This window comes from Anolis carolinensis, chromosome 5, assembly GCF_035594765.1.
Source record: "Anolis carolinensis isolate JA03-04 chromosome 5, rAnoCar3.1.pri, whole genome shotgun sequence".
In the NCBI taxonomy this organism is placed as follows: domain Eukaryota; kingdom Metazoa; phylum Chordata; class Lepidosauria; order Squamata; family Dactyloidae; genus Anolis; species Anolis carolinensis.
In genome coordinates, this window is record NC_085845.1 from 169495332 (window position 1) to 169501240 (window position 5909).

The following is a 5909-nucleotide window of genomic DNA, read 5'->3' on the forward strand; positions in this document are numbered from 1 at the left end:
CAGCCTTCGCAGCACTTTCATGCTCTCCTTCCTGCTCTTTCTTTTCTGCTTCAGATTGTTACTAGAGTGTGACCCACTCTAGGTGTGTCTGTGCTAGAACACTGCGACAGATTTTTGATTGCATCAGGAGTTAAATTAAGTCCAATGACAGGATAGTAACATGGCATGCATTGCTCATGTAGATACCCATTTTGCAGATATTTGTGGTAGATACCATCTACTGTCCAGCCACCTGTGCACATCAGGCAATTAAGTTATATTTGACACATTTTAAAGTGCTATCAAATCCAGTTGGTGTTTCTTGTAGATCAGGGAGGTAACTAGTAACCTTAATACTAACCGGTTTTCCAAAGGAACATAACAGCCACCCAGCACTCCTCTTTGCAGAGTCCAAAGAAATTTTTGTTTGGCATTTTTGTTCTCTGGGTGTTCTGCCTCTGAGTAAGCAGCTTCTGTCTTTCTCGTCACTAATTTCCTCCATTAGGGATGCCTCTACGCAGTAGAATTTGAGATGAATGAAGCTGACAGGTTATTGGAAGACAAGCATGCATATTGTTTTGCTTTTTAGTGTTGTTTTGTGCTTTATGTCTCAATCAAGAGATAAAAGTGGGATAATTATTATTATTATCAATAATAATAATAATAACTAATTAACAGGACTATGTGTTATGTTTTAAAGTTTTAAAGTTTTATTATATTGATATGTTCCATTTATTTTATTGCTTGTAATTTGTTTTGCTATATATTGTTAAACTGTGGCATCAAATTGTGCCAAATTATGTAAGCCGCCCTAAGTCCCCCTTGGGGTGAGAAGGGTGGGTTATCAATAGAGTAAATCAAAAATAAAAATAATACACAACTTTCCCAGCACTAAAAGAGATATCTTATGTTCTGAAACAAAAGTAATAACTGTCAGCAGCATAAACTTGATAAAATACATTTCATATATATAAGATATAATTATCTTATAATTATAAATAATTTAGAATATATGGTTGTTTTATTACAGTACTTTGTTCTTGTTGCATGCCTTCTCAAATTGTATCACCTATATGTAAGGAATAAAATGGAAAGTGTTTCTCAATTCAATACCTAAGAGCTTTCATCCAATTTTTAAATCACCTATTTAAAAATGTGTTTGGGTTAAAACAGGAAAGGGGAAATTGGAGGGCAGAACTTGGAGAGAGATTACCTTGGTATTCTCCAGCAAGACACATTTTTTCATGTGAAGTTATTTGCTTCTGTGAACATCTGAACAGATTATACTATAAAACAAATGTAGTGGAAAGACACAGCCAGAGTTGGTCAAACAAAAAATCCTCGACCTCATCCTCAGAGGCAGTGGTTTCATAGGCCTCAATACCCATGTGTACATATGACTCTCCCTCCTTCCCATTCAAAGAAACATGAGCAGATTAGGCTGCGATTTTTGCTGGGTTGGGGATGATAGGTTGAAAAAGTAGGTGTTCCATTGTTTGGGGTTCTTTTTACTCTTGGTAATTTTGTGGCCTATATGTGGAAATGTAAATGTCATTGCCAAAACAAGGGAGGCATCCAGTTGGTGTCAAATCGGAGTTCAGATGGGCAACTATTAGTTGATATGGAAATGCATGCTGGCACTTAAAAATAAATGAATGCCGAGCCACTGCAAATATGTGACCAAAAATAATGATTCTCCATGCTAAACTTTAAGGAACAAGCTAAACACAGATTCACAAATCTACAGGAAATAACCTTCAATCCTTTACAACATTAATGAACTATGCCTATTGCAGAACAGTCTGGAAAAGGGCATTCCATATAGAAAATCTTCACTTATTTTGTCATCCATCTAGCAGAATATTCCAAGGGCTAATCTCATTACAGGATGCTGGGAAAATAGCATTTTTGTACATATTGTCCTAATTGTATCAGATCCTGTCTGATCTTGGAAGCTGAGCAAAATCAATTTAGCTGTAGGCTATATTTCAGAGGAAAAAACTGGTGAAACCACCTCTGAGAGCATGAGCAGACTCAATTTGTATGGGAAATTGCCAGTGAATACTGGCTGTTGAAGGCTATATTTTAGAAGGGGGGGAAACTGGCAAAACCTCCTCTGCATGTGCATTAAGAAATTTAAAAAGTAAAATAAGCACAGACCTTTAGCCTTTTATTGGTATAGTACATGTAATCTGGGCTCATAAAATATTTTAGTGGTTATAATCTATATATATATAAAAGGGTAATGGAATCACGGCACCGGACAAAACAACTAAACTAAACGCCCCACAACCTTGAAAATTGACAGCACAACCTCTCATCCACGCCTCTATGTTCATACAACAAAAAGAAAAGAAAAATTAAGTCCTAGCCACAGCAACGCGTGACCGGGCACAGCTAGTAATTACAGATATGTTTTTGTAAAAATAAAAAAACTCTGAAAAGTTACACAAAAACTATAGGTCATATATTGGTACAGAACAGCTACCAGGAGACCAGAAACTACAACATTTACCTTTAATTCCAATAATGGGCTGACAGGTTTTGACACACAGAGATAACAAGTTTCTGAAATTTAATTAATGGGTGGTAACAAACATTCTGCTTATTTTTTATACAGTTACAACGTGTCAAAACACATGTGTCACTCTCTAAAAATTCTTGTTCTCAGAAAGGACACCCACTCCTTCACATCTACAAATGGCATTCTTATTTAAGCTTTTAGGAACTACAGATGTGGAATACAAGCTGATGCAAGGGAAATCAGTATTCAAATTCATATTTCTAACCTCAACATATATAGTAGGGGTGTACAAAATGGCAGAAATCTGTTTTGTTTTCATTTCGAATTTCGGGTGCCCCCCTCCCCCTGTTCTGTTTTTGGGAGGATTCTTCTTGAAACTGAAATGGAACTCAGGGTTCCGAATTACAAATCCAAATGAATCTTCCCAAAAACAGACCCGAGAGGGCACCCAAAATTGGAAACAGAAACAGTACGAAAACAGAACCAATTTCTGCCATTTTGCACATCTCTAATACATAGCTCTCATTCTTTCTTCTTAACAGACTGGACTAACTCTCTTAACATCTTTAATTCATACCTATACTGTAGAATTAATGCAGTTCGACATCATAGCTCAATACTATGAAATCCTGGAATTTGTATGTCAGATCTTGTAAAACTGCATGTCCCATGATCCCATAGCATTGAATCAGGGCAATTCAAGTGGTGTCAAACTGCATTAATCGTACAGTTGGATGCACCTCAAATTTTAGTTTCTTGTTTTTAACTGAGCTTTCAAAAGAGGGTGTCCTAGAATCAAAGGGGTCACACTGCAGGAATTTTAAGGTCAGGGAAATTGTAATATAAAGCACCTGTAAGAAGAGATTGCTGTCATTGTAGTTAGTATGCAGGCAGTCACATGATGCAGAAATACTGTATCCCCTACTTACAAAAATTACCTGAAAATGACAGGAAGGGGAAAGGGAAAGCCCTCGGCCATGTCTATTCCTAAGTACCTTAGGAGTGCTGAACAGAATGAAGACATTACATTAAAATGTGAGTTGATTTCCTGGATGAGAATCAAGAAGATGGGAAGATAATGCTGGTCAGCTGGTTGAGATATAAAGGAGTGGAACAGAAGGGAATATTACTCACTCTCGAGTCTTCCTGATCACTGTTGACAGATGTTCACTTTGCTGACTATTTCACCAAACACTATAAAGCAGGTACTTCAATGAAAAACGTTCTGCTGACATATGTATAGAACAGGCAAGATTGATGGCTACAGTGGCAGGGAGGTTGTAAAAATGTCAGGCAGTGTTTATTTATTTATTTATTGAAGATATTTTTATCCGGCCTGCAAGAGTTGTGCCTGCAAGCCAGCCAAATAACTGTACTTATCCCTTGCCTGGGGCACTTCTTTCTCAATGAAGATTGTTTTTGAAGGTGTTGCCTTGTAAAAAAAGATGATGATGAGTCCTGTCTCATTCCCTTCTTGGCAATGCCTCTGATGATATTTGCTGCTTCCTTTATCCCCTGTGACCCAAACATTCAGTATTCAGTAACAGCGAACAGGGTGTTGCTGTTTTAATGTTTTTGTTATACAGACTTTCCAACCTTTGTTTAAAACTGCTGTGATTTGTTTACAGGATGCATGTTGCTTTTGCAATCATTTAATCTCTGAGATCTACTTGAACTCCTTCACTTATGCCATTCCACATTTTTCTCAGAATGACTATATATCACCCTCTCAGTATATTGCACTGTTTTAAGAGCTGGTTGAACCAATACTTATCTGGAGAGCTGCTTTATTAAACAGGATTGTTTCAATCCATGAGCAGCAAGTTCCCAAAGTATGTCTTAGAAGCAAGTCTTGGTAGAAAGCGACTCTTTCTCCTTTTGTCATAACCCACCAGCACAAATTCAGCACCCTAGACAGTTCCCATGACTCCCTTGCTTTATAGTTAAAACCTGTTAGCAAAGCTTAATTGATCTCAATAGGAAATAAAGCCCTTTAGAATGTTTTAAACTGAACCACAATCGAGCCAATATTTGTTGAAATTCAATCACTATTTGGCACTGAAATGTTCATTTCACTGTCCTACTTTGGAAATAGAAAATTTGCTGACATTGATGACAACTAAATTTGTTCTTACCAGTCTTATCTCCTTTTATGTAACTATTTAAGAACATAATGAATATTCTATCATGCTTCCTCTGATCACAAGACAGCCTTTACTTGTAACTTTTCAGGGAACTTAAAATCAGAGGGAAATGAGATTTTGCACATGCATAAAACCCCACATCAGATCATAGAAATGTGAACATCCATTTTTGAGTTCAGTTAATAAATTGTTCCTCTTGACTTCTGATATAACATCTTAACTGTTATGTTCTTGAAGTGAGGAGAAACTCTTTTAACAAAGATAGCTGATGGGAAAGTCCTTTCTCCACTGATTCAGAGTATATTTGAAGACCATTTGCTTATCTGGGAAGCATGTAGCAAGTCTGAGATGTCAGTAGCTTCCTTCAGCACTTTAAGAAAAACAGACACTGCTGTGAGATTATTCCATCAAAATGAGACTTGAATCCACAGCCAAGAGGTAGAGTAAGGGATCACAGATGATGGCATAAACATCTTCCCTCTCCTAATTCCTGTTCTTATGACGAAATGTTCAAGACCTTTACTGAAATTTTGGATACTCCCTTCTCTTTCATTCTCTGTTTTAGCTCACTGTTCAGTGTAACCCTCTATTAATATGGTTACCTGAATAGGTGTGCCAGTATTTTTGACCACAAAACTATGAAACAGTTGCAAAAGTACTTTAATTAAACGAAGTTATAGGATTAGCTAGATAAATACAGAGCACATTGTATATGTTTAAACTTTATTTACCGCTACTCCACCTATATGTATCAGATAAGATAGGTAGCAACAAGGTCCAAAGTTGAATTTAGGCAAAGCTAAAGCTGACAGAGAATTCTATGGAGGGGGTAATAATATGCCTGTTGCAGATGAGTCACTGGAAGGTCAAACTAGACATTTAACACATTACAAAAGTCACCTTGCTGCATATTTTACATCTAATGCAAAATTTTCCCTCTCTGAAGATGCACATCCTTGCTTCATTGCAACCCTAAATGTAAATGATCAGAGCACCCAGGTTTAGAAGGAATTTTACATTATAACACTATTTTGCAATATGCTTTGTGGCAATGGAAGAGGTTCACAGAGGTATAAAAGATCTGGAGACACCTTTTGAGAGGAGAGGGTGGGTTTTGTTCCAGGTTGGAAAGAAATGGGACTGGTGCATGCACCCAAGTTACAAATAAGATAGGTTCTGTAAGTTTGTTCTTAAGTTGAATTTGTATGTAAGTTGGGAACAAGTACAAGTGTATCTCCAGACAAAAATACATGTGTGTTTTT